Below are 24,864 nucleotides of genomic sequence, written 5' to 3' on the forward strand. Positions count from 1 at the left end.
ATAATTTAGGACCTGTTTAGTTTTGGGCCAAACTGACTCAACCTCTCTGAACTCAGAACAACCTTTCTGAACTTTTTCTTCCTTGTCAAATATAGATGATTACCCATGAAAGGTGGTTGTCTAAAAGAAATAGGATCATCTCTTTGAAAATAATTAAAAATTACATACTACATACATATTACCCATGTGATTGTGACTATAGAGCCAAATCTTCAATTCTATATTTGTCATATATCAGAAGAATATATAATTTAAGTAATTCCAAATTTATTCACTATTTCTTTTAGTTTTAATGTAGTTTATTTTCAGTGATTGGAAATATGCCCATGTTGTCATAAGGAAAAAAAATTACTTAAAATTTAATCTTGTTTATTTATTTATTAACTGTGTTATATATTCTCTACAAGCATAGGAGACCTATGCTTGTAGAGAATATATGAGTATTACACAATTCTTTAATCAGTGGCTTTTAAATTGTGGTTCCTAACCAGCAGCATCAGCATCATCTGGGAACTTGATATAAATGTAGATTCCAGGGTCCCTCCCTCTCCAGACCTACTGAATCAGAACCTATGAGTTTGAGATCCAGTAATTTGTTTGAACAAGCTCTCCAGGTGATTCTGACTCATGCTAAGGTTGGAACCAATGCTTTAGATTGTGTAAAGCATCATCTTAAAGTAAGTCCTGCCAAATCTACAAATATTCATTGAATGGCTACTGAAGGTAAGATACTGTGCACACTAAACCGAGAAATAAAAGAATAAAGCAGATCTCATGATTCCTCTTTTTGGTATTCCATAGTCTTTATACAGAAATAGGAAAGGAAAAAAGACTATGTCAAGTAATACAAACATTAAATTTAGAATTCAGCTTATCTGGGTTACAAATGACAAGCAATTCAATTCAGGATACAAAGATTTCCCTGTTACATAACATTTGAGATATATCCCACGAACCCAAGAATAGGGTTTTAACCGGGTATGTTTGTCTTTCCTATTAATGTCATAGATCAGAACATACCTCAAAACACTCAATTTCTCTTAATGAGAGTGGGAGAAGGAGAGGAAGAGAGAGAAGTAACACAGTAATTATTCAGTCACATCTCTCTCAGAAAGGAGAGTAATACCTTTTTGTTCTGCTCAGCTCCTAGAGCAAAGATAAATTGGAGGAGAGATTATGGAAGAAAGGGACAGACCACAAAAAGGAAGCAGCAATGTTGGTAGTATGTGCAAACTAGATCAGGTAAACAAACAAAACCCTCAAAAGTCACCCAGACAGTGGCATTTCTGTGGGGGAGGTCACAAAGTTGAAAAGCCGAATTAGAGTTTTGGATTTCTCCGGATAGATGCCTAGGAGTGGAATTCCTGGATCCTGTACTCCGCTTCTTATAAGTATATACATACATATATATACATATTTACATATATATATATAAACATATATATATATATATAATTATAGTTGGCATTCATTATTGTTCAGCTTCAGCTTCAGGTGTACAGTGCAGTGATCAGGCATCTACATCATCCCTGAATCCCTGAGGTGGTCTCCCAGATGGGACAAGTGTCTATTGGATACCCTACAAAATCTTTATAACACTATTGATTACATTCCCCAAATTAATTTTCAAAGCCCCGTGGCCATCTTGTTGTTACTGACTTTTCTAATCCTCGATGGCCACTTGTCCCATTTGGGAGGCCACCTCAGGGATGATGTAGATGCCTGATCACTGCACTGTACACCTGAAGCTGAAGTTGAATAATAATGAATGTCAACTATAATTTTATATGTGTGTGTGTGTGTGTGTGTGTGTGTGTGTGTGTGTATACTTACAAGAAGCGGAGTACAGCATTAGGAATAGAGACAGTGGAAATATAATGGCTCTGTGTGATGTCAGAGGGTTAGTGGATGGGGGGGGTTCACACAGTATGAGGGATATAAATGATAAACGTCTAAGTATTACTTTGTCTTGTGCACCTGAAACTAATAAAAAAAAAAAAGGTGAAAAGCTGTCACTCTCCTGAGCACATTCCCCAAATGAAGGTCATCAGAAAGTGTTTCAGGAACAGAGACTTTTACCTATTCTGAAGGTACAAGAAAATTTGGGTTATGCCCTCACAAAATGTGTATTTGGGTATTTATTTTTATAACTTTCATAAATATACAGTTACTAAAAGATAATCTCATTTAAATGATAAAAGCAAGCAACTAGAATTGCTAATATTTTCTTCCCACAATGCATTGGTGTGCCTTGCTCAACTTACGATTGACATTTCTAGGTTATACTAAGGTGAAAAGGCATTAGAGTGTGCGGTGGGAAAGGAGAAATGGATCTCCATACTATGTCTTCAATCATCACTGCTCCAGATAGCCATGTAAATTCCGTAGTTGTTGATGGTGAATGTATATTTTAATAGTCTGGATCCTCTACTGACCAATAGCATAGGACTTATTGTACCCTCATCCTGATGCTTTCTCACCAGGATCCAGCAAAACCTCTTGTAGGGGTCGGGTGTAAGGACAGGAATGGCACATAAGAACAAGGATGTCCAAAGAGTGATTTAGACTAAACTTATTTTGGCTGAAACAATATCCCTTTCCCCATGACTCACAATCCCACAATTCTGTAAACAAAACAAAGATGGCAATGTGTTGTATGTGCTTGGGAAAAGTGGGGCATTGAGGGAAAAGAGCTATAAGGAACCTAGGGCAGGTTTAAAGGTATAGATTTAAATAGCAATTACCATGTTTTCCTGAAAATACGACCTAGCCAGACAGTCAGCTCTAATGCATCTTTTGGAGCAAAAATTGATATAAGACCCGGTCTTATATTGTATTATATTATGTAAGACCCGGTGTTCTATTATAGTAAAATAAGAACATTAAGCATTAGAGCTGACAGTCTGACAAGGTCTTATTTTCAGGGAAACACGTACATAAGAAAGAATCCAGGGAATACCAGAAATTGGAGAAGGAAGTGACTGATAATCATTTGAAGAAATCCTGGGTGGGTTTTTGAATTAATTTTCGCTTCTGTTAAATGATGCTTTACGCTTGTGTGTGTGTGTGTGTGTGTGTGTGTGTGTGTGTGTGTGTAGCACAGGCCTGAGATATTAATGAGGTGGTTTTTTTGGGCAGGAAAAGAATAAAAGAAATATTAACTCAGTTTGGAGTGACCAGACTGAACACCTAGGTTTTTCAGGTTGGAGACTTACTATGAAGAGAGTATAGGATACTAATACTGTATTATAATCATGAAATCCAAGTCAGCAAATCAAGAGCTTTCCCTAGGTATCTATTTTCTGACTGAATGTCTTCTTTGATTAATGAATTGCCTACGTTTACTGCCGGATAAATATCTTAATGTAAGGCCAGAATCGTTCACCTTAATTTGACAAACACCAGATTGGTTATGATTATGTGTCCAATATAATTGTAGGGTCGCTATATCTTTGAATACAGCCATCTATCTCCACTGTGTGATGTCTAGGAGTATCTGTAGGAAAGAGAACATGCTAAATAATTGTACCCTATTCGTAATTTCAGATGAAAAAACAATGCCCTCTCTAGTCTCTTCATCGTGAACCTAACTTGACCATGTGTGAACCGAAAGGATTGCTTTTGTCTGTTATTAAAGTAGAAAGAAGAAGACCCCAGGCTCCATTAGCATTATGATGGGAGTGAGATGGGATGTGATCCAATAGACAGGCCACCCGAAAGAAAAATTTTCATGTAGAAGTAACAACTTCTAATAAAGTTTCCCTCCTGACAGGTGAAACCAAATTCGCCTGTTAACACTAGTACAAATCTTGAGGATGGAATGTGAGGAGGTAGAAAAGAGAGGAAGTGTAGAGCCTATATTATTTTTTATAGTTTATAGTATAGCACTTTTTTTATTTGTCTGAAAATTACCACTTTCAAAAATCAATGTGAGTCCTCAAGCACTAAATCCCTATATATTTGAGGAGTAAAAGTTGAGCCAAATTGAAGACAAAATATTGCCTTCTTCAATGAACTAAAATCGAGAATCAATTTTATTACCATTATTGGATCCAGTATAAAGATCTGTTCTTTACAAAATTCATATCAGAGAAGGATTTGGGGAGCCTCCTAGATTTTTTAAATTTTCACATTCCTGAGCCAGGATATGAAAATATGTTTCATCTCACTTTTCAATTCTGCTCTCTTGGTGATGACTTCCTAGAATACATATTGAAAATGATTCATATACCATAAGATTTCCATGATTAATATGTAATGTCTACCATTGGTGTGGAAATATGTACTTATATGTTTGACATTCAAGAAAAAGAGGAGTAGGAAGTGAAAAGAAAAGAGAATAAGAAGGGCTGGTGGATATTTTTGGCATGTACAGAAAGTAAGATGAGGCTAGATTCCCAAGGAGAGGGCAAGGCTTACGCTTAAAGATCACATGATAAGAAAGTACCAGATATTTGACTTAAAATAATTTTGATATTTGGTATTGAAAAAACAAAACAAAAACAACACCCTCAACTCTATGAACACTTAAAAGGTATTGAAAACAAGTTCATGCAAGAACAAGCTTGCGGCTCTTTGATGTAGGACAAATTCAGGAAAGAGCCGTCGGAGCCCTATGAGTGAGTTTTCCCAAAGGATTCTAAAAGGATGCAGTGCTGAGCCAGTGCACATTCCTTCTCACGGTCTCCTTTACCTTTTCCCTGCTTTCTTTCTGAATTCTCTTGTTGTTTATGGCTGAACATTTAGGGCTTCTTCCTTTTAATGAATTCTTTAGCCTTTGACTTGCCTGTCACCACTGAGTTTTATGCTTTTGTTATAAGGCAGTGAGCTTGCTCCACACACAGTCCAAATGGAGCAAAAACCCCTTCAAAAGCCCCCCAAATGATGGCATTGTCCTTTTTAATGTACCCTTAGAGAAGGAAACAATCTGTTTCATTCCTTCTGTTAGAACAGCTGGAATGAAATGAATAGAGGGGTCTGAGCAGTTCTGCAAAATCTTTGATAATAGAGAAGTACAAATGTTCCCCATCAGTGGTAGGATGATAATTTCTCTGGTATGAATGATGTAACCAAGTGGTTGTATATTTCTGCCCCATTCTTTCGTGTCCCAAGACACCCTTGGAAACGCGATGCTACATCTCAATGGGATTTTCCAGTACAAAGATTCTTTTCAAATAGCATAATTGTGGATACACACCACTCCTACAGAGGTAAGTATACTGAAGATGTGCCAAAACATTAGGGCAGAAATTCAGTTCCCATAGCACACAAGCAGGAATCCGACCATTTGCCGCAGTATGTATGTGTGTGTGTGTGTGTATATATATATATATATATATATATATATATATATATATATATATATTTTTTTTTTTTTTTTTCTTTTTCTTTTTACTACAAAGTAGAGGCTCTCTATCAGACTCCAATTGCTGTTTGTTTGTTTGTTTTTGTTTGTTTTGGAGTCAAACAACCTGAAAAATGAAACGAGAGAAAAGTACACAAGAATGCAGAATATTTTTATTTTACAGCTGAAATCGGTACATTTCTATTGCTAAGATAGAAAGCCTATAGTGATGAGTAACGATATAAGGAGATAACAATTCTTTACCTAATATTGGTTGAACTTTTACTTCATTGATTTTGGAGACTATGTAAACAAAACAAACAAGAAACAAAAGAACAACGACAAGAAGGATGCATCCAATCTATGGTGTAACCAAATGAATTCCAGGAGAAAAAGAGTAGCGTAACAGTTGGAGAAAAAACAGGCAGAAATAAAGAAGTAGCTGGGTGTAAAATTTCTGGAAATCATGTCATAAGCACAGCAGTTGAATAAACCTGCCTCTACACATGTGCAGATCTATTATGTAGAACACATAATGGACAGAATTTGGATGACTCCAGAGGAAAAATCAGAACCAATAGATCAACCATAGAGGGGCAGATACCAGCTCAAGATAAGAAAGAAAATGTTAACTACATATACTCAAACAGTAGTAATTACCACAATCCCTGGGGGTTCTCAGGCAGAGATTATATAGTGAGGAAGACCATGGGACTCCCTGCCATTATTCCTGAATTTCTGAGGCTGTGATACTGAAGTGATGTTAAATACAGTTTATACTCAAGGAAGTGTATTCACTTTGGAGCGCCATAAAAAATGAAATTTAAGATTCTTTTCTGTTAAGTATTGGAAGGTAAGGAAGGATCTAAACTGTCGATCACTGTACAGCACTATAGGCTTTAGTGGATACTTATTTTGATGTAGAATTCATTCCCCCACTTTTTCTAGGCAAAATTTACCCTGGTTTTCCTAGTAAAACCATCTCTCCACTAATCTGAATTCATTCAGTTGGGACTCACTTCCCCAGTTCTAGGGAAAAAACTTGACATGGATTTGCTCAACAGAATTATTACATCCCTGATCACAGTGATTGGTTGAGCAATGAGTGTGTGATTCAGAACCAGCCATTTTGGGCTAAAGAAACGTAATGAGGATTCTCTATGCAAGAGTTGTTGAGATGTCCCAAAAGCCTAGAGCATCTGCAAGTCATTGTGTCATCACAAAAAAGCCTGTGTGAAAATGAAGTCAAATCAGAGTAAAACAGCTGAGATAAGGCACAGAATAAAAAAAAATATATATATATACAAATTTGTGTAAGCTCTTGAAATCAGTCATGCTTAAAATTAATTCTACCCCTACACTGTTTACTCTTTGAGTTTTCCTCCCCCGAAATAAGTGTTCCACTTAAGCTTATTTGAGTTGGTTTTCTGTCACATGCAACCAAAGTGTCTTGGTTAATAATACATAGATGTCCAGTAAGAACTATGGTATAAAATCTCTGGAAAGTCATTAGTCACCAAGGGCCAGGGAAAGAAAAATGGCAAATTTGGCCTCCTCATAATTTTGGCTGGGAGCTGACAGTGAATATCATACACTATTGACCTTATCCAGATTCTGTCTTCATATCATTGATTAAATATTAATTTCTTTTTCTCTCAAACTTTGCTAAATAATTTATTTTTTCAGAGCCTTTTCAAACCAATAACATCTGATTTCAGTTATTTTAGACTTCAGACCATCTTACTTTTTATAGGCCCAGACACAAATGTAATTTGGTGTAACAGAAAAAAAATATATTTATAATTAAATTGATTGAAAATATTCAACTGTTATTGTCTTACTGGATTCTACCCTGCTCCATTTCTTTATTCTTGTACTAAGTTATTTGTTGTTATTATTGAATTGTATATTATCTTTGTGTTTCATTTGAATACTCTAGAAAAACATGGAATTAAATTATGGATGCTTAGAATGATGTAGTATTTATATTACCATTTCATTTCTATTTTATAATCTATTTGTAATTCTTAATCCTCCTTTAAATACTTTGGTCAGGTCCCTGGTACGTATTGTTTTTATTTGCAAAGGAATTGATACAATTTTATTAGATACTGTTTCTAGTATGTACTGAGTCCTTATGTAGTTGTTTTGCTGTTTTGTTTCTTATAGAGTATGACTTGCAATAACAGAAAACATCATAATAAGAAAGTTGGGGAAGTATTCAAATTAGAATTTAGGATGTTAACGTTTTGAGGTAGGAAAATGCTATAGGTTTTTCAATGTCTCACTTTTAGTTGCTGAGAAAAAAGGCTAGGAACTCGGAACTCTCCTCTTTTGAAGCAGTGAAGAAAGAGAACCAGTACCTCTTCCCCCACCCCCCCATTGCAGTGCTTCTACATTTTTAAAATAGTAAGACATGTGTAGAAAACAATAATCCTTATTCTGAATGCTGACATTAAAGACAAGCTTGCTGGAAATGAGAAGTGACTGGTTCAGGGTTCCAGCTCCTCTAGCCTTGTCTGACTAGTCTTAGGGAGGAAGGAAGCAATGTTCTGGACTTACCTGTAACTTGAAATTATCATCAAAACTAATTGTTCTGAAGTTGGTCACTTTTTAGAGCAAGCAGATATCTTCAAGGGGAACTGAACTGTTGCTTATTTTCCCACTCATTTCCATTTCAACATGGAGGGAGGGAGGGAGAGAGGGAGGGAGGGATGGAAGGAGGGATGGAAGGAGGGATGGAAGGAGGGAGAGAAGGAGGGAGGGAGGGAGGGAGGGAGAGGGGGGAGAGAGAGAGAGAGAAAGAGAGAACATTATTTTTGTTATTGCTGCTTGCTGAGGCCAGGATAAATTTGTTCATATGGAATTATCTCATTTAGGCTTTTTTTTTTTTCTTTTTCTTTTAAGGATAGCTATAATAGATACTTCAATGGCTTAGAATTTTATTTGTAGAAGGCTTAAAACATGAGTCTCTTCTTGCCTTAATTTAATATTTTGTAAAATATAAATATAGCAACAAGGACCTCTGATTTTATATAAGAATGCACTAACCTAGAAAGTTATGGTAAAGGTTATGCTTTCAAGAATGTAAATGTGTTTATTTTATTTGAGGAATCATACAGATTACATATGTAAAAGCTATAAACAAGCATACAGAAATCTTCCTCTTATGTTCTCATCCAGGGTCTTTTTCCCCTGCTCCCTAATAGTAGCACTTTACAAAAGCAAAGAGCCAACATGAAAGTCACGTTGTGGTTTAGATAACAGAATTATTTACGTTTGTGTAGTTTACAAAGGTTGGAGTTAGAATTTAGGGACTATGGAGTTTAGTTGTGGCTCTGCCTCTATACTCTCTTCTCTGCCAATATGCAATCCAGGCCAGCACTTCTCAGACTCGAAGGACTGTTGGAATCATTGGTAGGGCTGGTTAAAAGTACAGATTCCTGGAAGGAACCTACACAAGAGATTCTGATGTAACAGATCTGGGGTTGGAGCCATAGGTTTGCATTCCCAGTGAGGCTGATGTACAGATTCTTGAAAAATTACTAGTGTAGACCTCAGTTTTTCTTGTTGTTGTATTGCAAGAATACAGTTAGGCTTATCAATCATGCCCCTAAAAAGTAAAAAGAGACAACGATTTCTACTTCAAAGGGAAAAATATTTCAGTCTAGATGCTCTATACTTTAAAATATTAATCAAAATTTAATTAATGCTCAAAAGCACCTTCTGAGAAATACAGAATGGACATTGGCACCATTGTCCAGAAGTGGAAATAGAAGCATTGAATATTTCCAAGTCTAAAGTTCTCCAGCTGGATAGCAGAGGGTTAGGACTAATGTCTCTCAATTCAGAGTCCTATTTTCTTGTGTGTATACTTTACAGCTTTTTAGAAGTGACCCCTTGACAGCCTGTAATCATTCATGGTATTTAGGAGGGGTGTTCTTTCTTGCTTGGGTCATACATGCCCCTTAAACATAACTTTGTGGCAGAGTTAAAAAGAAGAAGAAGAAAGAGGAGGAAGGATGAGGGGATGGAGGGGTAGAAGAAGGGGAACAGACAGAGGAAGAAGAATGGGAAGAAGAGAAGAAGAAGGAGGAGCAAGAAGAGGAAAGGAGAGGCAGGAGGAAAGGAGAGGGAGAGGAATAGGGGGAGTGAGAAGAAGAGGAAAAGAAGAAGAGCACAAAAGCACAAAATATTGCATTATCTGGAATAAGTCACTTACCATCTTTGAAAGTATCAATACTGCTAACAGGGGAGCCCCAGTCTGGACTCTTATGCAGGAACCCTCAACACTATACACTCTTGGTATATATATATATATATATATATATATATATATATATATATATACACACACACACACACACATATGTAATTATGTATATTTATATATGAATATATATTCATATATTTAAATATACATTAATATATAATATTTATGTATGTATTTATATTTACATAAATAAATATAATATGTAAATGTATATATACATATCTATGTAATAGATATGTATACATATATATGTGTATATATATATCCTTAATTGCAATTAGACCCAGCTGTGAACAGATTTAGCTAACACTGCAGTTCTGCACCTTCTGTCTGAACATTATTGCTCCACCACACCAACGCATGTTTGTTCTTACCTCACCTTTAGTATCTTCGCTGCTGGAAAGTGAATCCCCAAACATGACTTGATTAAGTTCTTGTTCCATGCTTGTAACTTAATATTGGATGCTAAAGCAGAAGGTGGAGCATGGTTAGTGACAACCAAAATTAAAAACAGAGTGAGAATTAATTTATTTCTGTAGCTGTCAGTGGGGACTCCTCTGAGGGAATGCCTGTGTATAGCTCCCGTTGCCGTTTTGTGCTAATGGGGATTACCTCAGGTTGTGCACCTCCAGTAAACATCAGCCATTTGGCATATAATGGGATTTCAGGCCATCCAACAGGTTGGGCCTCCTGATGCCTTTGCTTTATTTTTTGTTTCAGATATATAATTTATAGACATTTTCACACAATAGCTATGCTACTCTTAAATGTTAAAACAACCTGCAAATGAAATTTGACTTTCATTTTTTTTCAGTTATCTTACCTTTCAGCCCATTTTTTTTTAAATCTTGAGTTTGGAAAATTAATTTTAAGATACACGCATATTTCTGAAGGTTATAAAAGATCAAATAAATGACAATAATTTTTGTAAAGTGACACCCTTATTTTACTCTATAGACCAGAAAAATTTAATAAATATAAGGACTGCCACACAGTTAGCAAATTTCTATTTAATAAAAACAGCATTGAAAAAAATAATACCTCTTATTATAATCCTCTCATTTATCAACAGCATGAACTTCTAAAAAATGATAAAGTAGAAAAATATAATGCCGATTTTTTAAAAATTAGCTTTATGAGAAATATAATACAATGTTTTTAGTGTTTTTTGTTCAAGATGCATCCCTAAAAACTTTGTTGACAATCTAGAGATGCCAAGAATTGCTGCTCAAGGGAGAGAGGGTTAGTTATCTGCTCAGTTAAGGAAGGGGCAAACGATGAAGTGGTAACTTTGTAACTAGATAAGCAGTACTTCAGAATACTTGGGTCAAATGGTGATCTGCTCAGTGACTAAGGTGACCAGAAATCTAACTGCTTCTGTTGATGTTGGCTCCAGGTGTATGTGGGTTTGGTGAATAGCTGTTTTTTCCTTATTAAATCTTAAAAAGCTTGTTAAGTATTTCATCACCATGAGTATTCTGAGTATTTTATTCCCTATGCATTACATTATCATAATATCAGTAGGGAAACAAGATTATTTTTTTTAAATTAATTTGTTGTAAACATTTGCCTGCATTCTGTCATGTGAGAGGAACATTCTGTCATGCTCTTCTTCTGGGAAGAGATGGCAAGTTTTCTGATTATGCATGGATTTTGGCACGTGGAGTTACATAATCTGGTGGAGCTCTATGTACACAGTGCAGCACAGATTGGTGGGCCTCTGTCAGGTCAGGACCACCGTAACTAGACTTCATGGCTTGTTGTCCCATGGCTATCTTTGACCTTAAGCAGTCATGTCAAGCTGGATCTGATGGTGAAAGCTGGCAGATGGGGAGCAGGATGAATCACAGTCAGTAGTTGCTGCTTTGCTGTGGTGCTCTAGCCTCAGCAGTGAAGATTCTAGACAACAATTCAGTGATTAGCTGAAGATCTCATTGTGTCCACTTTGAATAAAGATCTTTTGGGACTCCTGGAGGAGTCCTTTTTTAGGTTTCTAAGGAGAAAGCAGTGTAGCCTGAATTGTGCTTGGGGTGGGAACTCAGTGGAATAAGTGGCAGTGAAGTGGAAACTCTTGGTGGACAGAGCTGAGGGGAGTGGCCCTACATCATTGCTTTTCGTATATGGAACTCATCTATCTTACTGTGGAACAGTTATGCTCTTTAAATAATGTCCATGCTAGCTGAATGGTAGCTCCTCTAATCACATATATGTTCATAAATTGGATCATGATGGGAAAAATGCTATTGGATTCAAAATTATTAAAAGAAATTTCAGCATTAATCAATAAATAAAAGATTTTATATTCACTAACTATAATTTTAACTGTCTTAAATTTTAATGGTTGTAAATTTGGTTTTACAATTCTACCACCTGTTTATGATATTTTTCATTCATGGTGATCATTAATGGTTTGGGCTGTGCTTGTATCATGTTAGATATAAATGTGATAAAGTTATAGAAGTACTCTCCAGTACTCCTGGGCAAGGATGGGAGTTATGGCTACCCACTGGGACTCTACTGGTAGAACCTGGGCACCATGTCATTTCAACCCCCCTTGAGTGTGAACAGAGGCTGTGTGGGGAATATGGACTGCTATCTTAAACTGGCAGTAATGAAGTGGTGCCCCATATTCCCCTAACAGAGTGGTGTAAAAGGAGTCCAGGGAGAATGGAAAATTTAAATAAAACCCAGTGTTTCATATCATAATACTCAAAAAGTTCAAGTTTAGTAAAGAATAATTACTCCTACCAAGAACCACACATGAAAAAAAGACAATCAATAGATGTCAACACCAAGAAGATATGTTAGAATTATTTAACAAAGATGTTTAGAGCAGCCATCATAATAATGCTTCATTGACCAATTACAAACATAGTCAAAACAAAAAAGTTCTCAGAAAAAACAAAAACAAAACAAAAAACACAATAACAACAACAACAACAAACATTTCAGTATATAAATAGAACACAAAAGAAAAAAAGTGAAATTTAGAATTGAAAAATAAAATAAAATAAAATAAAAACTCAATGAATAAGCTCAATAAAAGAATGGAGGGGATAAAGGAAATAATCAGTGAAGTTGAATATAGGCAATAATATTATCCTATGTTGAACAATGGAGATAAAATAGGAAATAAAAAAGAACAGAGACTTCAGGACCTCTGGGGCTATAACTAAAGATCTAATATTCATGTCTCTGGAGTCCTGGAAGGAGAGGGGAAATGGCTCAGGGTTTAAAGGTATACCATATCCTAGGCCATAAACAAACTTTAACAAAGTTAAAGGAATTAAAACCCTACAAACGGTTTTCTAACAAAAGTGAAATCAAACTAAAAGAACAGAAAAATAATAGAAAAATCTCCAAATACTTAGAAACTAAACAGCAGACTTCTAACTCATTCATGACTCAAAGAGAAAGAATCAAGGAAAAGAAAAAAAAAAAAAAAAAAAAAAAAAAAAAAAAAAAATATATATATATATATATATATATATGTATTTATACACACACACACACATATTAAACTGAATGAAAATGGAAATACAACATCTCAAAATTGGTGTGATGCAGTTAAATCAGTACTGAGAGGGAAATTTATTGAACTAAATACTTACCTAAGAAAAGACAAAAAGTCTCAAATCAATCCTATTTTAAGAATTGAGAAGAAGAGCAAAAGAAACCTAATACAAGCAGATGGAAGGAAATAATGAAGATAAGAGCATAAATCAATAAATGTAAAAGAATAAAACAATACAGAGAAACAAAAACCTGGTTTTTGCAAAGATCAATAAAATTTACCAACTGACAGACAAAAGAGAGAAGGTAAAAATTACCAATATCATTACTAAACAGAATATCACTATACACCCTGCAAACATCAAAAGGAAAATAATAGAATTCTGTGAACAACTCTCATCAGATAAATTTGACAAATTAGATGAAAAGGACGAATTTCTTGAAAAGCACAAACTACCACAAATGACAAAATATGAAGTAGATAATTTGAATTGTCCTATAGCTATTAAGAAAATTGAATTCATAATTTAAAAACTCACAAAAGAGAAATTGCCAGGCACAAATAATTTCACTGGGAGTATCTACTAAACTTTTAAAAGAAGAATTAGCACAAATTATATATAATCTCTTCCAGAAAAAAGAAGAGACTGTATCCAAATTCATTTTATGGAGCTAGTGTTATACTAATACCCAAATTAGATAAAGACTGTAAAGAATAAGAAAACTATGGTCCAAATTTCCTCAGGAAATTAGACACAAACATCTTTAACATAATATTAGCAAGTAGAATTCTGCAACATATAAAAAGAATTATATGCCATGACAATAACCAAATGGGATTTATTATAGTGATGCAAGATTGGTTTAATATTCAAAGCTATTAATATACTCTACCATATTACCAGGCTAATAAAACCATACGATCATATCAAAAGATACAGAAAAAGTATTTTACAAAATTTAACACCCATTCATGATAAAAACTCCCAGAAAAATAGGAATATAGGAAAAATTCCTCAATTTGATAAAGCACATGTACAAACAACTTTCAGCCAATACTTAATGGTGAATAATTTGAATGCTTTTTCCCTGCAGTCAGGAACAAGGCAAGGGTCTCTGCTCTCACCATTCTTATCCAACATAGTGCTGAGCCAGTGCAATGAGATTAGCAAAGGAAATAAATGTCACACAGATTGAAAAGGAAGAAATAAAACTGTTTTTATTTTCAGATGGCATGATTGTCTACATAGAAAAATTCCCAAGGATTACACTAAAAAAACCTTCTAGAAAGTGAGTTCAGTAAGTTTGCAGGATATAATATAAACATCCAAGAAGCATTGCATTTCTATATGCTAACAACGAATGCATAGGTACCAAAATTAAAAATACAGTGCCACTTAACAATTGCTTAAAAAAGATAAATACTTAGGTGTGAACATTATGTACAGGATTTATAAGCTGAAAAATACAACATACTAATAAAAGAAGTAAAAGATCTAAATAAATAGACACGGTGTGTTCATGGACTGAAAGTTTCAACATGGTAAAGATTTCAATTGTCCCCAAAGTGATATATAAGGTTAATGCAATTCTTATTAAATACCAACAAATTGTTTGTAGGTCTAGAGAAGATTATTGTAAAATTTATATAGAAAGGAAAAGGGACTAGCATAGTTAACTAAATTTTGAAAAAGAAGAATGAAAAGAGAGGAATGGATCTAACCAAATTTAAATCTTATTATATAGGTAGCTATGATATTTAAGACTGTGTAGCATCAGGCACACAGAACAAAGGAACACATACAAAACCCAGTATTACATTCACACAAATATGCTCAACTGATTTTTGACAAAAATGCAAAAGTAATTCAATGGAGGAAAGATAGCCTTTTCAACAAAAGTGCTGGAGCAATTGGACATCTATAGATAAAAGTATGACTTTGACCTAAACGTCACATCTTACATAAAACTTATCTCAAAGTCATAATGGACTTAAATGTAAAACATAAACTTATAAAAATTTTAGTAAAAAATCACAGGAGCAAACATTTGGAAATTAAAAGTATGATCCATAGAAGGTATACTGGATTAATTAGATTTTATCAAAATTAAAAACTTTTGCTCTGGAAAATATGCTTTTAAGAGAATGAAAGGCAAGGTACAGAGGTGGAGGAAATATTTGTAAACCACACATCTTACAGGAGAATAGAATCTAAAATGTGGAAAGAACTCTTAAATTTTAACAGTAAAAAGCCAAACAATCCTATTAGAAAATGGTCAAAAGATATAGTCAAACATTTCACTGAGGATGTATAGATGGCAAATAAGTAGTCAGTAATATTTAACATAATTAGCCATTAGGGAAATGCAAATTAAAAACACAAGATTTCACTACACACCTAAGATAAAAATAGGTATTATACCAAGTACTCACTAAATGAGAAGAAATTGGATCTGCCATACATACATGGCTGGTGAGAATGTAAAATGATACGCCCACTCTGCAAAAGAGTTTGGCAATTTGTTAAGGTAATTAAAAATACAAACACTATACAAACCAGTAATTGGATTTCTGGGCATTTATCCCAGAAATGTAAAAGCTTATATTCACATAAAGTCCTGTATACACATTGTCAGAGTATTTTTATTCATAATACCCCAATACTGGAAACAACAGTAATGTCCTTCAGTGGGCAAAAGTTTAAACAATCTGAGATATATGGAAAACTACTCAGCAATTAAAAAGGAATGGATTATTGATATATAGATGATATGTTATAGAAATGTACACTTGAAACCTGTATAATTTTACTAACCCAATAAATTTAATAAAAATTTTAGAAATATGTTTTTCAAAAAATGGATTATCGGGATTATTGATAAAACAGAACAACTTGAACTCTCCAGAGAATTACAACGAGTGAAAAAAAGCCAATCACCCAAAGTTATATACTGAATGATTCCATTTCTACAACATGCTTGAAATGACAAAACTATAGAAATAGAGAACAGATGAGTGGTTGCCACAGTGTGAGAATGGGGAGGTGGAGACTGTAAGGGGAAACATGAGTAATTCTTGTAGTGATAGAAATGTTCTGTATCCGGGCTTTATTAGTGTCAATATCCTGGTTGTGATGGCATTACAGTTTTGCAAGATGCTGTCATTGGGGAAAACTGGGTAAAGGAAACATGGGATGTCTATGTATCATTACTCACAGCACTATGTGTATCTACAGGTTTCTTCATCTAAACACAAAAAAGTAAACATGTTGTAGACACAAGTTCAACTGTCTCAAATATTTTGTAAGATTTTATTGAGAGGTTTTAAAATTTCATTATGTAATGCATCCCCTAATATTTTGAATTTGTTTTTATCACAGGTATATAACATAAAGAAAAATATGATTAAATGTTTTTATTAAGCCCGATATGGATGTCATCCAGATCTGTTATAGTTGACCCAAGTGTGTGTTTCAAAGAAATCAAGACATTTACCATAGATGGAAAAATTCCATAAGGAAAGAAATTGTAAATGTACCGTTGGATATTAACTGGATCCTGAGGTGGTATGATACGGAACATGCAGCAGAAGCCATCGAGTGTTTTTGCCTCACAAACAGCACTAAAACTATTAATATGAATCTATTTAAAACTCTAACTCTATTCACCAGTTTATAAGAAACCTGAAGATAAGTGAAGGGTTAAGTGAAAATATAAGGACATAATCAGTCACATCAAAAATAAGGGAAATTTCACATGAAAAATGACCCAGTTTCTTCAACAAGAAAAGGAGCAACTGTTAAAGATCAAATGAAACTTAAGAGACCTTTTAACCAAATGAAAATTGTAGATCTTGTTTGCATTATTATTCAACTACACCATCTAAGAAAAAGTTTAGGGAAAATTAAGTGTGAACTGGATAAAGATGACATTAAGAAGTAACTGTTTAATTATTTAGATGTTTTATGTTGTTATGTTTAAATGGCCCTTATTTTTAGAAATAGATACTGAACTTCTCATAGCTAAAATTACATAATGTCTGGAATTCGCTTTAAAACACTCTAGCTAAATAACATCATCAATGACAACAACAAAAGTGGGGAAATGGTGATACATAGAATAACACTAGCCAAGAGGTAAATTTGAAGTTTGTAATGGTTGAACTGGGAGGATGGGTATAAAAATGATTGTTATATCATCCTTCATACTTCTGCATATGTTTGAAAGTCTTTCACTAAAAATAACAAAGACATAATTTATGCCATGCATAAACAAAACAAATATCATAAATGATTGTCACTTTTTTATAGAATACTTTAAAACAGCTGAAGCAGTCTATTCCTGGATCAGAATGTATTCAGACTCTACCTCAAATTGCACCATTTATAGAAATTGAATGCCCTTCTGTTTGCTCTAATAGTCTTTTACAATAGTATTGGTCATCCAGTGGCTAAGACTTTAACATAGCCTTAGTTTTCTCATTATGTCAGCCTTTGGTCACTCTGTTGTATATATGTCCTTGAAAGGATTTTGACTTCAATTAATTTCTAAGGTTTAGTGATAGCATGGTTAAAGGTATCACTATAAATGTTGTCATTGTAAAAAAGATAAGTAAATGTAAACAGGAAGAAGAATTAATTTGCTTTAACTTTTCCATATCCTCCTTCTTTCCCTCCTTCTCTTCCTTCCTTCTTTCCTTCCTTCTTAGCACAGGATTCCTTGCTCTTATTTGGGTAATATACATTAAAAAAAAATAGTGACAAGTATCTTTTGCACTTGATTAGGGTAAAAACAAAACATTTGTTTTAAAAGCAGAGTATATGTTATCCTACTGAGTGGTTATGTGAGACCAGAAAACTTACTCTTATTTAAACTCATGAAGTTAGAAAAAAAGCATGTAAATTAAGTGTGAAACATAAATTATTTTGAAAACAAACAAGAACAGGAACATTAAAAGAACAGGGTCATCAAGGGAAATTCAAATCCAGGACACAGCTGTGTAAAACCTTGGAAAGTGAAGAGTTGCAACACTCATGTAAAGAAGGAAAGGATTACTTTAAAAGAGAATGCACAATGAAAAAGAAATGGGCTAAATCTATTTTTATTCAGAGCAGAACAGATATTTTAATTACTGTTTAAAAATACTTTTAGGAAACAACTTCTACTTACATCAATGATAATGAAATGGAATTTGCTTCATTTTGTTGAGTTGTCTTTACAGCTTTGGGATGTATAGCATGAATGTGCTGTTACTTTATGTGGTCAAAGAAGAGATTGCTCATTCATTCATTTACTAATTCTACAATCCTTTATTGTTTTCCTACTGTGTAACAGGCATTAGTGGTTCGATATTAACAATTATTACAATGAAATGTATCAATGGCGGTATAACTGGAGTTCAAGGGGAGCACAAAGGGACCCCTAAGTCATACGAGCAATATGAAAATTAATTTGTGAGGGCCTATAATAGTTAATATAATGGGGAAAAAATGTGATGATTATAGTGGTAGTGAGTGGGGACAGGTTACAGACATTCCAAGTAGAAGAACCCATGTGAGACACAGTGATCTACAAAAGCTTGAATGAAGCATTGTAAAATTGCAAGTGCTTAGTTGAGGTTGGGTCAGAGAGTGTATGTTGACGGCCAGAGGAGGTGCTAGAGGTGAAAGAAACATATAGCACAAAGTAGTGTCTGTGTGATAAACTATATAACTATGTAATAAAAGTTTGTATAATAAACCATATAGCTGTTAGTTTGGTGCAAAAGTAATTGTGGTTTTTGCAATTATTTTTAAACTTTTAAACCACAATTACCTTTGTACCAACCTAATACATAACAAAAGGTCTGTGTGATAAACTATATAAAGTAACATTTATATTATAAAGCATGAGAATGAATTGAATAATGTCAAGATGAGAGGGGTGACATGATTTGATATGCATTTCAGAAAGATATCCCTAGCCTCAAGCTGAATGGTGGTCGGCTTTAGAGTACCAAAGAAGTGGTAACAAAATCTGTGGAGATTCTATTTCAGTGGAATCTGTTGTTTCTTATTCAGGCATATCTTGAAGATATTATGGGTTCAGTTCCAGACCACTGCAATAATGCAAATGTTGCAGTAAAATAAGTCACAACATTTTTTTGATTTCTCCATGCATATACAATTTATTTTATACTATACTGTACTCTTTTAAGTGTGCAACAGAATTATGTCTACAAAACAATCTGCATACCTTATAATAAAGATACTTTATTGTTAAAAAAAAATTGCTAACCATCATCTGAGCCTTCAGTGAGTCGTAATCTGTTTGCTTGTGGAGGATTTTGCCTCAGTGTTGATGGCTGCTGACTGATCAGAGTGGTGGTTGCTGAAAGATGGGGTGGCTGCAGCAATTTCTTAAAATAAGACAACATTGAAGTTTGCCATATTGATAGATTCTTCCTTTCATGAACAATTTCTCTGTAACATGCGATGCTGTTTGATAGCACTTTACCCACAATAGAACTCCTTTCAAAATTGGAATCAGTCCTCTCAAACCCTGCTACTGCTTTATCAACTAAAGTTATGTAATATTCTAAATTTTTTTTGTGGTGATTTCAACAATCTTCACAGCATCTTCACCAATAGTAGATTCCATCTCAAGAAACCACTGTCTTTGCTCATCCATAAGAAGCAACTCATCCCTTAAAGTTTCATCATGAGATGCAGCCATTTAGTCACATCCTCAGGATCCATTTCTAATTCTAGTTCTCATACTATTTCCACCACATCTGCAGGTACTTCTTCCACTGAAGTCTTGAACCCCTCATAAGTCATCCATGAGGGTTGGATTCGACTTCTTCCAAACTCCTGTTAATGTTCATATTTTGACCTCTTCCCATGAATCACAAATGTTCTTAATGACATCTAGAACGGTGAATCCTTTCCAGAAGATTTCAATTTACTTTGCCCAGATCCATCAGAGGAATCACTATCTATGGCAGCTCTAGCCTTATGAAATGTATTTCTTAAATAATAAGACTTGAAAGTCAGAATTACTCCTTGATCCATGGGTGCAGATGGATGTTGTGTTGGCAGGAATGAAAACAATATTACGTACATCTCCATCAGAACTCTTGAGTGACCAGGTGCATTATCAATGAGCAGTAAGATTTTGCAAAGAATCTTTTTCTGATCAGTTGGTCTCAACAGTGAGCTTAAAATATTCAGTAAACCATGTTGTAAACAGATGTGCTGTCATCCAGGCTTTATTGTTCCCTTTATAGCACACAGGCAGAGTAGATTTAGCATAATTCTTAAGGGCTCTAGGGTTTTCAGAATGGTAAATGAGCATTGGCTTCAACTTAATGTCCCAAGCTGCATTAGCCCTAACAACAGTCAGTATGTCCTTTGAAGCTTTGAAGCCAGGCGTTGACTTCTCCTCTCTCGCTATGAAACTCCTAAATGGCATCTTCTTCCAATATAAGGCCATTTTGTCTACATTGAAAATCTGTTTTTCAGTGTAGCCAACTTCATTCATTATCTTAGCTAGATCTTCTGGATAACTTGCTGCAGCTTTGGCTTTGGCACATGCTGCTTCACCTAGCACCTTTATGTTATGGAGACAGCTTCTTTCCTTAAACCTCATGAACCAACCTCTGCTAGCTTCAGTCTTTTCTTTTGCAGCTTCCTCACTTCTCTCATTTTTCATAGAATTGAAGAATCCTTGCTCTGGATTATGCTTTGGCTTAAGGGAATAGAGGAGAGGCTTTGATCTTCTATCCAGACCACTAATACTTTTTCCATAGCAGCAGTAAGGCTGTTTCACTTTCTTATCATTTGTGTGTTCACTAGAGTAGCACTTTTAATTTCCTTCAAGAACTTCTCCTTTGCATTCACAACTTGGATAACTGAGGCAAGAGACCTAGTTTTCGACCTATCTCAGCTTTCAATTTGCCTTCCTCACTCAGCTTAACCATTTCTAGCTTTTGATTTAAAGTGAGAGACATGAGTCTTCCTTTCACTTGAGCAATTAAAGGCCATTGTAAGATTATTAACTAGCCTAATTTCAATTATTGTGTGTCTCAGGGAATAGGGAGGCCTGAGGAGGGAGAGAGATGGGGAAACAGTCAGTTGGTGGAGCAGTAAGAACACACACAACATTTATGAATTAAGTCTTATATGATGGGATTTGTGCCACCTCAAAACAATTACAATAAGCAACATCAAAGATCACTGATCAGAGATTGCCACAACAAATATAATAAGAATGAAAAAAATTGAAATGTTGCAAGAATTACCAAAATGGAATACACAGTGTGGAAATACTGTTGATTGCTAAAAACCTTCAATTTATAAAAAGCATGATATCTGTGAAGCACAATAGAGCAAATCTCAATAAAATGAGGTATGCCCGAATCTATGGTTAATAAGAAATTATCATTTACAAAATTATGCCAGTCGTCATCATATCCATTTGTGCCTTTCTCTTGCTCTGCTCAATAATCAAATTGGCTGATCCCTACAAATTACATTTTCCAGGCTTCCTTGTCCACTGGACTTCTAGTAAGGTTTAGCCAATTGGAGTTAATGGTGAGAGACAGAAGGATAAGAAGATGAGAGAAGTCAGAGTATTTCTCTAAACACTATTCAATTTTAACTATATTTTAAGAACCAACATCCAACATGCCTTTCTTTCTTTCTTTCTTTCTTTCTTTCTTTCTTTCTTTCTTTCTTTCTTTCTTTCTTTCTTTCTTTCTCTCTCTCTCTCTCTCTCTCTCTCTCTCTCCCTCTCCCTCTCTCCCTCCCCCCTCCCCCCTCTCTCCCCCCCACCTCTCTTTTTCTTTTTAATATGGCCCCAATAATAGTTGAGCAGTATGATAACACATCTTCAAATAAAAGCCCATATATACAAGATAGAATTTGGTAAATTTAAAAATTAAGGTACAAAATATTCCTAGGGATCTGGTAGGGAATGAGAGCTACCAGCTAGTCCATTGTTTTTGTTTGTTTGTTTGTTTTTTTAATTCCCTCAAATCATAATTTAATCCATTCTGGAGGTTACATTTGAAAGCATGTCAGAGTTATGCCTGCATCGTCCCCTGGTACTTCTGTATATCTGCTATGAGCCCTATGTTTATGCTTCCTGTTTTGGCCCTTATCTGGTAACAAAAGGAGCTTATAGTGCAGCGGTGTGGGCAGGGACATGGAGCTGGTCAGGTAGTAAGAGCAGTAGCCGAGGAACCTGATGTTTTCCAGGGCAGCAGAATTGACAATGTGGATTGGGGGCAGCATCGTAACTTTGGGACCAGAGACTATTTAATTTCTGGATGCAGAGCAGAAAATACTTAGCAAGGATACTACCAACATATATGAACTGGAAAACATAGATTTCCTATAGGGATACAGAAGAGGAAGTTTTTTGTTTGTTTGTTTGTTTGTTTGTTTGTTTTTTGAGATGAGCTGGGGAGATACAGTAGGGAGAATTTCCTCCTATTTAATGTGAAAAAGAAATCAATGCTTTGCTAAGTTCTACTTTTGAGTGTGCTATGCTTGCTTGTGTCAGTCAAAATGATGGCAGTCGGTATAAGGCAGGAAGAGGACCTGGGCAGTGTGCTCATTATTGCAACATGGACAAAGAGAAAATCAACAATTTAACTGAAACAGTAACCCCGGAGAAAACACCAGAAAATACCACCAAAAACAACACGATCCCTCTTCTTTTTTAATATTGGGAGACACGTAGTACATGGCACACTCAATAAATATTAGGGCTCAATAAATACTGGATTATTGAATGAATGGTTAAATAAATGACAAAATACGTTTTTAACAGCATAATTTTAAGACAGTGCTGGTACTAAAGCATTCTTTTACTTATCCTCAAATCCAAGGGATTTACAACACACACATTCAGACCAAAGTTATTAGTATTATTTTTAATGACTAAGTTTTTTGGGGGGCAGGGGTGTGAAGCAGTGGGTCACATTTTAAGGACAACTCAAAGCTGTTCAAAAAATATTTGCCCTTGAAATAGACTTGAATTGTGAACTACCAAACATATATTGACATCTTCATTCCCTTCTCAAGGTAGTATGATATTAAACCTTCTTTTATTTTAGTACTGAAAATATTGGATCTATAGTATGGAAGGGTAAACTTGAATGTTCTTCGTAATTAAAAAAATACAAAGTATCATTGGCAAAACTGGTGTATCCTTCCAAAAATTGAAGCACAATAGACAGAATATTCCAATGGGCAGATATTAACTTAAAGTGTGCATTATTTGGGAAAGGAGTTAATTAACAACTTATTAATTGGATAGAAAATCTGAAACGGTTGTACTTCTAGCAAATACATAATTTTCTTCAAGTATTATTAAAGCGTTTTTGTTGTACCTATTAAAGATTCTTGTCTCTAAGTTAATTTCATTATGCTAATAAGCTATCATCGTTACAGAACCTAAGCTTTGATCCATGTTAATTGTCGTGATCTTCAAAGACAAAGTCACCACTTACTTTAAATGAATTTTACATCTTTTTAAAGAATCACACGGAAATTAGGGGAAGTAATTAATTTTTTATTATGTGTCTCAATATTTTTAAGGGAGGAAATCAATGGTATTGGCTAGAATTCATTTTAACATTTAACTAGGGAAAACAGCATGAGGCAAAAAAAAAAAAAAAAAGTTCAGATGCAAAAGATTAAAGAAAATTTGAAACTGGGACCTAATTTGTCTTGATAAACTTTGGTGTTTAATATGCTTTTTTTGTTCTCAGTGTGAAACTGCAGGGTTTTGATTTGTAAAAACTTTTTGAAGAATTAATTCTTTCTAATTTTTATTCATTTCTTTGCCTTTCTTTTACAGTAAGACAGACAAGTTGACCTTCAAACCATCACACTTTTAAATATCTGTGGACTTCCAAGGTTAAATCTATTAGTGATCTGATATTAGCTATTGTACACTAACAGAGTGTGTTTTTTCTGAAGCAGATTAGACCTAGCTGTTTCTATATAATAAATAGTTATTTGAATCTTAAGGGGTATACGCAAATAATGTTATTAAATTATTTGTTTTTTTTTTAATAATCAGAAAAGGTTAAGTGTGGAAATATTAACTCCCTCATTTTATTAAAGATTTTTTTGTGTGAAGATAAAATGTACTTTAAGAACATATCTGAAGTGGAAAATTATTGGTTGTATCTTAATTATAACCAGAGTGATGTGCAGATTAGAGACCTTCTTTAAGGCCTCTTCAACCTAGATCAAAAATTGGATTAAAAACCAGAAAGGCAAAGGCACTATATGGTATATTTTTTCTTAAATATTCGTAAAGAGAGAATTAACTACCGACATTGTAATTTTGTGATCATTTATACTGTATCAGGCCACCTGGCATTCTTTTTGGAAAGATATGGCATGAAAAGGATATTGCAGTGAAACATACATTAAAAAACAAAACAAAACACAATCTATTGAGTAATACAAATAGGTGTTTCACAGAAAATGGAAATGTATCAAGTAGGCCTTTAGAGAAAATCTAGTGACTGTCATATAATTGTTAGCAAATAGGAACATCTCAATGCAGCGCAAAGCTAGTGGTGAAATTCCTCCATGCTGTGAAGCATTGCTGAGACCATTAGAGAAATGATGATCTCATCATAATGAATTCTTGATACGTAAACCAGTAGTTCTCAATTCTTTGTGTACAAGAAAAACCTAGTGATGGCAAAAATGTGAATTCTAGCATGGTG

General features: G+C 34.4%; 1 long non-coding RNA gene across 1 annotated transcript in view; it reads left to right on the forward strand.

Moving 5' to 3' along the window:
- The window catches only part of LOC141567392 (uncharacterized), an 86,918-nt gene extending 69,633 nt beyond the window's left edge, over positions 1–17,285 (forward strand). The window contains exon 3 of the long non-coding RNA XR_012490010.1: positions 16,511–17,285. This is a non-coding gene — a long non-coding RNA (uncharacterized LOC141567392). The remainder of the gene's footprint in view (positions 1–16,510) is intronic.
- Positions 17,286–24,864: the final 7,579 nt, after the last annotated feature.

This window comes from Rhinolophus sinicus, linkage group LG01 (genome assembly GCF_036562045.2).
Source record: "Rhinolophus sinicus isolate RSC01 linkage group LG01, ASM3656204v1, whole genome shotgun sequence".
NCBI classification, from domain to species: domain Eukaryota; kingdom Metazoa; phylum Chordata; class Mammalia; order Chiroptera; family Rhinolophidae; genus Rhinolophus; species Rhinolophus sinicus.